This window comes from Palaemon carinicauda, chromosome 26 (assembly GCF_036898095.1).
Source record: "Palaemon carinicauda isolate YSFRI2023 chromosome 26, ASM3689809v2, whole genome shotgun sequence".
In the NCBI taxonomy this organism is placed as follows: Eukaryota; Metazoa; Arthropoda; class Malacostraca; order Decapoda; family Palaemonidae; genus Palaemon; species Palaemon carinicauda.
Window position 1 is genome coordinate 83,101,979 of NC_090750.1, and position 12,500 is coordinate 83,114,478.

Genomic DNA, 12,500 nt, shown 5'->3' on the forward strand with positions numbered 1-12,500 from the left:
ATACATATATATATATATATACATATATATATATATATATATATATATATATATATATATATATATATATATGCTACATAAATATCAGTCTCTCTCTCTCTCTCTCTCTCTCTCTCTCTCTCTCTCTCTCTCTCTCTCTCTCTCTCTCTCTCTCTATATATATATATATATATATATATATAAATATATGTACACAAACATACATACAGACACACGGTATATATACCAGAAACTGAGAGTATTTATAACACAAATATCACGAACCCCTTATCTTTTCCATACAAATATCCCTATAGTAAACTCTGCCTGTCTATCTGCAAAACATAATAACAAGAGGGAAAGGGATGATGTCTACTTTGAAGTTGAATGAGATACGTCCTTTCGTTTCTCTTCAGGTAAACAGACAATAATTACTTTTCAGGAGGACAACAGGTATTCACAAATATCACAATGTGTCCTTTGTTATGGAAATGAAGATATTAAAGTCTAAAGATTCTACATATGTATTGTTGAATTGTGAAATTGACCACTGTTCAGGTAAGTCAGTATCTTATGCTCGATCTATATCAAGGGATCTTGATTATAGCGTAACTAATTTCTTTATATACTTGACATATTTTATTAAAAAAAAAAAAAAAAAAAGAGAGAGAAGAAGAAGAAGAAGAAGAAGAAGAAGAAGAAGAAGAAGAAGAAGAAGAAGAAGAAGAAGAAGAAGACAATACAAAAAGTCAATTTTTTTTAGATTCAGTGACGCCAAAAATATCAATACTCGTACTAATAGCAATTAGTTACGAATGATAACCTGTATTACACATGAAGTCCTAGGGCCAAGGATGTTGCCAGCTCCTTAATGTAGAGCCAAGAACATCCTGATCTTATTCTTCTTCCCTACCGTTATCCCTACATTAAGGGATTGGTTGCCTGATGCACCCTCTCCAGTTTAAAGGTTTAAAGGCCGCTCATGAATGGCAGAGGCAAGGGAGAGTGACATTGCCCTAGAGACTCACCATATATACATATGATCAGCGCCCAAGCCTCCCTCTCTACCCAAGCTAAGACCAAGGAGGGCCAGGCAATGGCTGCTGATGACTCAGCAGATAAACCTATAGCCTCCCCCAAACCCCTATCCTTAGCTCCCAAGGATGGTGAGATTGCAGCGATCAAAGAAACTAACAAGTCTGAGCGGGACTCGAACCCCAGTCTGGCGTTCGCCAGTCAGGGACGTTACCACATCGGCCACCACGATCAAAGGCATCCTCTTCTCTCCATATCATCCTTCACCTTACCTGGCCATCTAATTCTCTCCCTCCCTCTAGATCTTTTACCCCTTAACAGGTTCCTCCCAAGCCCTTCTCACTCCCTCCCCACCATCCATCTTTAACATGTGCAAACCATTTCAGTCATGACACTCTCATCATCTCAGAACATCCTGATGTATATATATCCAACCTCTTGCTAAAACTATAAATACTCCAACTTGCAAAACCCCAATTTAAGGAACGAGTTACTGAAAAGTGACGAAAGGGTTTATGCATCCCTATGATTAGCAAAGCTGTACTAGTCAGGGACACACTAGATTGGTTAGCCAGCCCGGTGATAAAAGCAGTCCTAACTCCAGATATGAAGAAGGACATGTCTGAGGTCTTTGTCCTGCAGTGGACTAGAAACGGCTGCATTTGTTGTTGTATACAGAAAATAAAGGTGGTTAACACTCACATATCTGAATGTGATTTTATCACCTGTTAGTGACGGCTATCTTTCCCTTTATATGACTTCAGATAACCTACACCAAATAATGATAAAAATCGTTCTTTATCAACCTCCTTTCTAGTACAGTGGTAACGTGTTCGCCTAGCATTCGCAAGGCAACAGATCGATCCCCGCCCAGGACCAAGAGTTTAAGCTGCTTACTGGGGAGGCCAATGCTGTGGTTGGACACCACACGGGGGGGGGGGGGGGGGGTTTGGCTGACCCAGTTGACGTTCTGGTGATCATCTATTATGATAAAACTGGAACTGAAATCAGACACCTTTAATCTTTAAACCCCCCCCCAAAAAAAAAAATGAAACTTTAAAATGCTTGACACTAGTATTCAACTAATTTATATACCTAAAAAATAACAAACATAAAATAAAGCGCATGTGGGTATAAATGACTGTATTTTGTGACCATCATAAATTCTCTACACTATTAATAAACGTCATGCAGTGAAAACTGAAACGTTCGGTGCAATTTTTTGTCTGCTTCATGTTTAATGAATATGCATATTTTTCGCATTATTACTGATAAATGTCTCGTTAATTTTTGCAAAGCATACATACATACAAATGCCGTAAATAGTGTATATATCAATATACACAGGTTTAGGCAAATAATTATATGTTAGTTATATGTTTATGAACCGCCAAGTTAACTATATAGACAACTAAATCAACATTCAACTTAAATCTCAAAAATATTTTGGAATCTATTTTTTTTTTCAAATTTTACTTCCTTTTGCACTTTGTTGAAAGCAACTTTTAAAGATCATTATTTTTACTTATGATTTTATTAATTTGACTTCCTTTTTACACTTTATTAGAAGATAAAGTTTTAAAGATCGTTAAAGTTCACTCATGATCTTATTAATTTTGCTTCCTTTTTACACTTTATTAAAAGATGAACTTTTTAAAATCGTTAAAGTTCACTTCTGATCTTAATAATTTTGCTTTTCCTTTTTACACTTTACTAAAAGATGAACTTTTTAAAATCGTTAAAGTTCACTTCTGATCTTATTAATTTTGCTTCCATTTTACACTTTATTAAAAAATGAACTTTTTAAAATCGTTAAAGTTCACTTCTGATCTTATTAATTTTGCTTCCTTTTTACACTATATTAAAAGATGAAATTTTTAAAATCGTTAATGTTCACATTTGATCCAAATATCTATAACCACAAAAAACGAAATCTATCTAAAGCAAGGCTGATTACCTAATCGGCAGAAGAGGAAGGCTGTAATGTAGGTCACCATCCTAACCTAACTTACCCTTGCATAATGTATTGGTACAGAGCTTCATTATGAAGCAATGAGAGAGGGCTTACACCGCCCCCCTAATCACCTTCATCTTTGCTTATTTCCATGTTTCCTTTCCTCACTATGCTATTTTTCCCTGTTGGAGCCTTTGGGTTATAGCATCCTGCTTATCCAACTAGAATTGTAGCTTAGCTTGTAATAATAATAATAATAATAATAATAATAATAATTATAATAAAAATAAAAATAAAAATAATAATAATAATAATAATATGCAGCTGGAACGGAAAAGGCCCCCAAAAATTTTTTTTACTGAAGGTAGACGAGTATTAGACATTCTATGATGATATCCTATAAAGGCTTGTACCAAACGTGTTTTATACAAGCTCATATACTAAAGTTATTGTTTTTTTTTTATCTCTCGCTCTCTTCCATACTGATAATAGAAAAACCTGTTTAAACATAAGCCTTCAATCGCATGTTTCGTGTTGTTTGAATTGTTTTTCTATTATCAGTACAGGAGAGAACGAGAGATAAAATAACAATAGCATTACAGGGTATGAACGTGTATGAAACACGCGCGGTACAAGCTATAAAGAAATGAGTCAATACTAAATATAAATCTAAATAAAATTAGGAATATTTATAGAAATAAAAAAATTCTTATACCTACGATTTATAGAATTTCATTCATTCTTCTCTTTGCTATTCCCAACATATCTAAAGTCAAAAATTTCCTTACTCGAAATGTAAAAAACTAAGTATTTTAGCGTAAAAGAGCCTTGAAGGAAGCGGTAAAACAAATTACTATGTAGCAGACATTGGCTTTAATGCATTACTTTATGTACTTTACAAATCATGAATACGGGGTACGTATAAAAGCAAAATTATATCAACTTTTTTTTTATCTAAATGCAATGGGACTATAGCTTTAAAGTTACTGATGTAGGCGGTGCGCATAACAGCAATGCAATATTATGGTCCATAAAAAATCATAAACACACTTTGAAACAAGTAGAGCATTATCGAAAGGTATATTTTATTGGTTTCAATAATCAAAATGTTAAATGATAAAGGCTAACACTAATTCATGGTTGTTAAATCTTCAAAGGTAATTGAAATATTTAATCATTCACCGGTGACTGACGTTCTGCCAAAATGCTGGGCACAATGTTAAAAATGGACATTGTCAGCCTGCCTGTGTTCATATAACTAATTCAAAACATCAGCTGGGCTCATGTTCTGTGATTAACTTTTCCACGTATATCTTTCCCTGTATAAGTAATACAGTATACACACAAGCAAATATAATTATTATCTCACGTGCTATAGGAGCGGGGATACCTTAACGTGGTGAAAGGGTTTGCGTATCGCCATGATCAGCAAAGTTGTACTAGTCAGGCCCATCCATGCTAGGTTGGCTTGCAGTGAGCGATCAGATGAAAATCTCCCACCATCACCAATCCACACTGCCCAGCATGGTGATGGAAACGCACCAAATCCTAGACATGAATTAATATATCAGAGGACTTCGTCCAGCAGTGAACGAGAAACAGCTCCATTTGTTGTTGTGCAAGATTGGCTTGCAGCGAGCGATCAGAGGAAAATCTCCCACCATCACCAATCCACACTAGCCAGCATGGTAATGAAAACTCGCCAAACCCTAGACATGCATTGAAATATCTGAGGTCTTCGCCCTGCAGTAGACTAGAAACAGCTCCATTTGTTGTTGTGCAATACGAGACGCAACATACTATCAACAATATTGAGTTACATGCACAAAACACGCACAGGTTTCGTGAGCTCGTATTTTTCTTCTTCCAACACATAAATCTGCACGAAATGGTCACGAAAAGGATCTTCTACTTACCATTTTTTATTTGCTCATCGTCGACCTTCCATATGTTCTAAATAACATCTTTTTTTTACTTCATACCTTTACTTTAATGTGACCGGTTGAAAACTAATCTTATCTCGTTAAATTTGATATCTGTAAAAGTAACTTGTATATATGGACGTGAATTTCTTCTTAAATAACTAAAACTCAAATATTAACAGTTAAGTACATGATCGCTTAAATACCGCTCATTCGTTAATCAGATAATTACCGGTCAATGTTTTAATCACCATAAACGTGTATTCACTTATACTTGGTCACAATAACCTCAAATATCAACTAGGGGATTCATTTCATACTAGTATACGCGACCCGTGAATAATAACGCCTTAATAATTGGATAGATATGTACATACTAGGGTATGACTTCCTCCTCTCTCCCTTACTCGAGGGATGGAGAGAGCTGAGTACGACCGGAAAGAAGTGTATGTGTATATGTGTGTGTGTGTATATATATATATATATATATATATATATATATATATATATATATATATATATATATATATATATATACACACACACATATATATATATATATATATATATATATATATATATTTATATATATTTATATATATACATATATATATACATATTTATATATATATATATATATATATATATATATATATATATATATATATATATTTATATATATATATATATATATATATATATATATATATATATATATTCATATATATATTCATATATATATATACATATATATACATATTTATATATATATATATATATATATATATATATATATATATATATATATATATATAAAATTAAGTTTTTATAAACCTAGGGATCATAATTTTTCCTTTTCCATTTACTAAAACTTCAAATTATTTGTCATCAACAACAACAAAAAATATATTGGTCTTTATTTAAAGTATATTAAAAAGGACAGAACCTAGATAAATTTCCAAAATAGCTAATCACCAAGTTGTCTAATATATTCCATTAATCTTGTAAATTCCATCACTATATGCATAGCAAAACTAATTTCAGGTCAGACAAAAATCCAATAGTTTTGCGACACGGAATAAAAACAGACTTTCATTATTCTAAAGGAATCTCAGATTTTCTACAGCCGGAAGGACACCCAAAAAAGCTATTTTGAAGCCCACGTTCTATAGCTCCCAAAAGGTAAAGTTAAAAAAAAAATTCTCAATTCTTGTCATGAACTACTGTTAAAAATTTGTATTAAAAAAACGGCAAATGTCTGGCAACATTTGTTCCAGGATTTTTACCGTTTTAAAAACGGATATATTGACGTAAAAGAGTATGGCTACCAACCCGTAAAAGATAATAACAAAGTAACGTAAAATTACGCTCGCCTGTATTTTACTGAAATACGGTTAAGAACAATAAATTTTTTTACGGAGAATTTCCGGTTAAAATCACGTTTTTTTTTTAACAGTGTACTTGCTATATTCGTATTCACTATTACTCTAGGGCAAACTCTAGTTTTGTACCATCTACACAAATATATTTTCTCAGAAACATATCTTCTCCCATTATCTCAACACAATGGTCTGCAGCCTCAAAGCCCACAAACTTAATGTCTCCTGAACTTCTAACTATTCCAACATCATTCCTGTCATACATAATTCATATCAGAAAGTTTTCAATCTTCAGTGCAATTTCATCCCCAAAGATGACTTAGCACAGTTCCATAATACTCTAGTTTTATTACTTCCGCCAACGAAGTTGGAAGTAGGTTATATTTTACTCCCTGTTTGTGCGAGTGTTTCTTTGTGAATTGCTTCCTGGCCATGATTTTAAAGGTAGAGTTATGTAAATAACAGAGATTAACTGTTATTTAAAAAGCTGGAAATGATGAAATTTTGGAAGGTCAAGGTCAGTGGTTAAGGTCTAAGTTCTATACCATGCTACATATCCCTTAAAATTCCTATTCTTTGGTCGCTGCATCCTCACCATCCTTGTGAGCAAAGGATGGGGGTTGGTGGTTGTGGGAGCCAATAAGTTTACCTTCCGAGTCATCAGAAGCCATTGCCTGGCCCTCCCTGGTCCAAGCTTAATAGAGAAATTGGCTATGGCGCAGATCATATGTGTATATGGTCAGTCTCTAGGACATTGTCCTGTCCTTTGCCAATGCCATTCATGAGCGATCTTTAAAGCTATAAAAAGTTTAAACAAGGTCACCATGTATTACAGTGCTGTATTTGTTGATAAATGATTGAGATTTTACGAATAAATCCATACATAAAACTTTTGACTCCTATTCTGGTCATATAGTCTGAACCTTTTTGTATTCTACATTACTAATACACACGACCCGTCAAAAATGACGGCTAGATATTTATAGATATGTACACACGCACACTTACACAGTGTAACTCTCGGGGAAACCCCTCTCACCAGGATATGACAACTCTCTCTCATCACTACTTGAGGACAGTGATAGACCGAGTAGTCATACATCTGGCAACGCCACTCAGCGTGACCGGAAAGACATACATACTGTATATACATTTATACATATAGCCACACACTTGCTTTATATTATATAGGGGAGATATGAGACTGACCATGATGACGTAGTAAATTGAAAAATTGTAGCGTTGCTATTAAGGAGACGACTTCCATAGTTATCTTCTTTTTATTCTATGTAAACATTCCGGCCCGTATTATGGGCCTATTTTAGTACCGGGGGTAATGGTCTAGAAAAAAATTGAGCCCACTGTACATAAAACTTTCACGATATTTTTTTTTTCTGGTTCAGTCGATCTAAAGAAGATGATTCTTAAATGACCCTTCCTTATTTTCTTTGTTTCTTAGTTATGTCCTATTGGTATATTCTTATTTGAACTAATCTAAAAATACTTTGTATCAAATTTGCTCTAAATTGGTCTATTCTTCCTGTGAAAAATCGGATACGTGAACATTTTATCTTTATATAATAAAAAGCAAGAGTGGCTATATATATATATATATATATATATATATATATATATATATATATATACACATATAGATACACATATATATATACATATATATGTATGTATATAGGCATATATCTATATATATATAAATATATATATAAATATATATATATATATATATATAAATATATATGTAAATATATATAAATACACACACACATATATATATGTTTTCCCTCCATCCCTCGGGTAGGAGGAGAGGGAGTAGTCATACCCTGGTGAGAGGGCGTACCCTGAGAGATACATTTTTTAAATGCGAAAATAAACACACCATTAATATATGACTTCAACAGAGAGAGAGAGAGAGAGAGAGAGAGAGAGAGAGAGAGAGAGAGAGAGAGAGAGAGAGAGAGAGAGGATAATAAAGTGAGACCGGAATCGTCTTCCACTTGCATGAGCAGAAGATATATGAACAAAATTAACCGAGTGGAGTCGCAACACCTAAAAACCGCAAGGGAAAACGCAGGGGGGCGGAGGCCCTAGGTGGGCGGGGGCAGGGGCCCAGGGGAGGGGGGGCAGAGGGGATTCTTGCGATTTACAGGATGAAAAGACATCAAGATGAAAATCGGAAAAGGAATAATGATGAGAAAAACACCCACGCAATTTATATATGTTGGTTCATTGGCTAGAGAAAGAGAAGAGATCCGGTTCGACATTGCCTATAACCAAAGGATAAAATTTCCTCAATTTTGAAAAAAAACAATTACAAAAAGAAAAAAAAATAAAGTTCTTTTTAGAGAAAGGGGATAGATCCGGTTTTGACATTTCCTATAACCAAAGGATAAAAAATCCTCATTTTTTTTTTTATAAATTAACACAAAAACAAAAATTTCTCCAGGTTTTTTTTTTTTAGAGAAAGGGGATAGGTCTGGTTTCGACATTTCCTATAACCATAGGATAAAAAAAAATCCTCATCTTTAAATAAATAAAAAAAAAATTCTTTATATTTTTTTTAGAAAAAGAGGATAGATCTGTTTCGACATTTCCTATAACCAAAGGATAAAAACTCCAATTTTTTTTTTCAAATGAATACATAAAAAATTCCTTTTTTATATATATAAATTTATTAACAAATCCGCTTTGGAAAAAAAGAATTTAATATAAAACTCAATTAACACAAAAAAATTTCTTCATGTTTTGGGATATTGAATCGCTTTAGATTAAAAAAAAATTAATATACAGTATAACTCAATTAACACAAAAATAAAAACTTTAATTTTAATATATCTAGCAGCTTTGGATAAAAACTGTAATATATAAATCAATTAACACAAAAAAATATCTTTAAATTTTATATATTATCGACTCCCTTTGGATAAAAATTGTAATATATAACTTAATTAACACAAAAAAAAATGTCTATGTTTTTATATATTAACGACACGCTTTGGATAAAAACTGTAATATAATTTATAAATCAATTAACAGAAAAAGTATCTTTAATTTTTATATATTATCGACTCGCTTTAGATAAAAACTGTAATATCTAAATCAATTAACACAAAAAAATATCTTTAAATTTTATATATTATCGACTCGCTTTGGATAAAAATTCGTAATATATAGCACGAACACCTAGCTTAAACGCTTGCAATATATACTGTTTAATTAAGCGAGCTTCATTTAGGTTAGAAACCACATTCCCTAATGATAATGAAATACAAAAGGGTTCTGCTTCCGTATAAATTAATTGGGCAAAAAGGGGTAAAATAAACCATGGTATCTCACCAATGAACCTTAATTAATCTTTATACTAAAACTACACTGGATGAATGGCGCCTGGAAGTGTATGGTCGAGAGAGAGAGAGAGAGAGAGAGAGAGAGAGAGAGAGAGAGAGAGAGAGAGAGAGAGAGAGAGAGAAATTTATGTGGTGATGATACGACTTAACAATTTCCTATACAAAATATAATCATAAACATAATCAAAGTTAATTCTCTACCTCCCTCCATCTATATATATACAGTATATATATATATATATATATATATATATATATATAATATATCAAAACTACTATACGTGTAGCAATAGAATATCAGCAACTTAATGGTGTCTAAATACAATGGAAATATCTAAAAATAAATGACAATTTTCTTATCAACTCAATGTTAAAGAGTTCCAAATTGGACCAAATTCATATCTACTAAAGACCAAAAATAAACAAAAAAGATTTTAAGTGTTAAAAAAACGCCACATCCAAAGATTCTCAGAAGCACCAAACTCGTATAATATCACAATATATATATATAAAAAAACCTCCCATTTACTTTTTTTCATCTCCGACCTTTCATTTTATTGATGTAGACAATTGAAAAAAACAAATAAACTAGTAACTTCTTCCCTGAATGCAATATGAGAGTAATAAAAAAAAAAAGATCTCCCTCAAATTACCATCATTATCATTTTCACGAGGCGCTAAGTCGGCCGTGGGCGGTGAAATGGGCAGAGTTCCAGGTGCCGAAGGTTTTGGTAGGATAGGGGCGTGTTTGTTACTTCGGGTGGAGATGTGAAGGCGGGGGGCGGGGATGTAGGATCGTAAAAGGAGAGAGAGAGAGAGAGAGAGAGAGAGAGAGAGAGAGAGAGAGAGAGGGGTGTTTTTGATACCGTAATGGCGACATCTTCAGAGAGAGAGAGAGAGAGAGAGAGAGAGAGAGAGAGAGAGAGAGAGAGAGAGACGGTATTTCTTGATACCGTAATGGCGACGACTTCAAAGAGAGAGAGATAGAGAGAGAGAGAGAGAGAGAGAGAGAGAGAGAGAGAGAAGTGTTTCTTGATACCGTAATGGCGACGTCTTTAGAGAGAGAGAGAGAGAGAGAGAGAGGAGAGGAGAGAGAGAGAGAGAGAGAGAGAGAGAGAGTTTCTTGATACCGTAATGGCAATGTCTTCAGAGAGAGAAAGAGAGTGAAAGTGTCTTGATACCGTAATGGCGACGTCTTCATAGAGAGAGAGAGAGAGAGAGAGAGAGAGAGAGAGAGAGAGAGGAGAGAGAGAGAGAGAGAGGTAGTGAGGGCATAGTTGTCGAACGCTATAGTTCCCTGTGAATGGTGTTGGCGGGTCAATACTCATGCCTGGACCGACAGAATGATGAATGATTCCCGTATCCCCTTCTTGTTTACGAGAGAGAGAGAGAGAGAGAGAGAGAGAGAGAGAGAGAGAGAGAGAGAGAGAGACCCCTTCCTCAAAAAGGGCCATGGGGGAAAGGGGGGTCGTATTTAAGTGTCCAACGATGCCAGCCAGCTTTGCTTAGTTCGGTTACTGAAGTTGCCGCCAGGGGCGATGGTATACTTCGCTGTTCAGGCTTTCATCGACTTTATTTCAATCTAGAGTACATAGCACCGTACAGAGCGTAAGTGTAAGTGGCAGTAAAGACTCGCAGGTATGAGGGAAAATGTAAGGTTGTGCGCTTGTAATGTTGTGAGTATAAAAAAAAGTTCCCCCTCACGCGCGAACACATTGCAATTACATGATGGAACGTTGCGGTTCTGTTGCCAAGGGGAAAATTCTGATGACCGCTGGATACGATAAACAAAGTAGAAACGAGTTGATTTACTTAATGCTATTAAGAGCAGATTTCCTTTTCTTACTTCAATTTCTGTTTCTTATATATTATTTAGAGCAGATTTCCTCTTTATTGTTTGATTTCTAGTTCCATATATACATTACTAGGAACAGATTTTCCTTTATTAATAGAATTTGAGTTCCTTATATATATATATATATATATATATATATATATATATATATATATATATATATATATATATATATACATATATATATATATATATATATATATAAATATATATATATACATATATATATATATATATATATATATATATATATATACTATGAGAGAGAGAGAGAGAGAGAGAGAGAGAGAGAGAGAGAGAGAGAGAGAGAGAGAGAGAGATCATGTACTAATGGGTACATATCTTTGAATTATTGTTCTTTAACTTACATTATAACCTTATTTCATTGAAGTAATATGAACGTCATTTGTTTTTCTTAGTGCCAAGTAATGTAATATAAATAGTTAAGATATTTCATTTTATAGAAATATGACTTGCTTGCAATATTTCTGCGGATATAGGGGAAACGACTATTTATATAACGTTATATTCTAAAGATAAATTATTAGACAAAGATAATCAGTACACAATAATGTAAATTAAGGAAATTCAGTTATACAGAGTTTATGAACAAAATAACAAAAAGGAATCATATACCTTAATTTGGCCAGCCATTTACCCAATATTACCTACATGGTGTAGAGAGTTTAACAAAGAATATACTGTATTTATTAAAAAGAAAAAAAAAATCATATACCTTAATTTAGCAAACCATTTACCCAATGTTACCTACATGGTGTAGAGTGTTTAACAAAGAATATACTGTATTTATTTATTTAAAAAAAAAAAAATACTATTTACAAAAACTAAAACAACAAAACAAATGCAACTCAGTTAATCCGGTGTTTACAAAAATACAAATTCTAGAAGCTTACAATATTTTTAAATAAAACTTATTTATTTTTCATTTTTCAGTATAAATACAGTTATGTAATCTCATGTTTCAAGGGATTTGTTGCATGTGAAATGGTG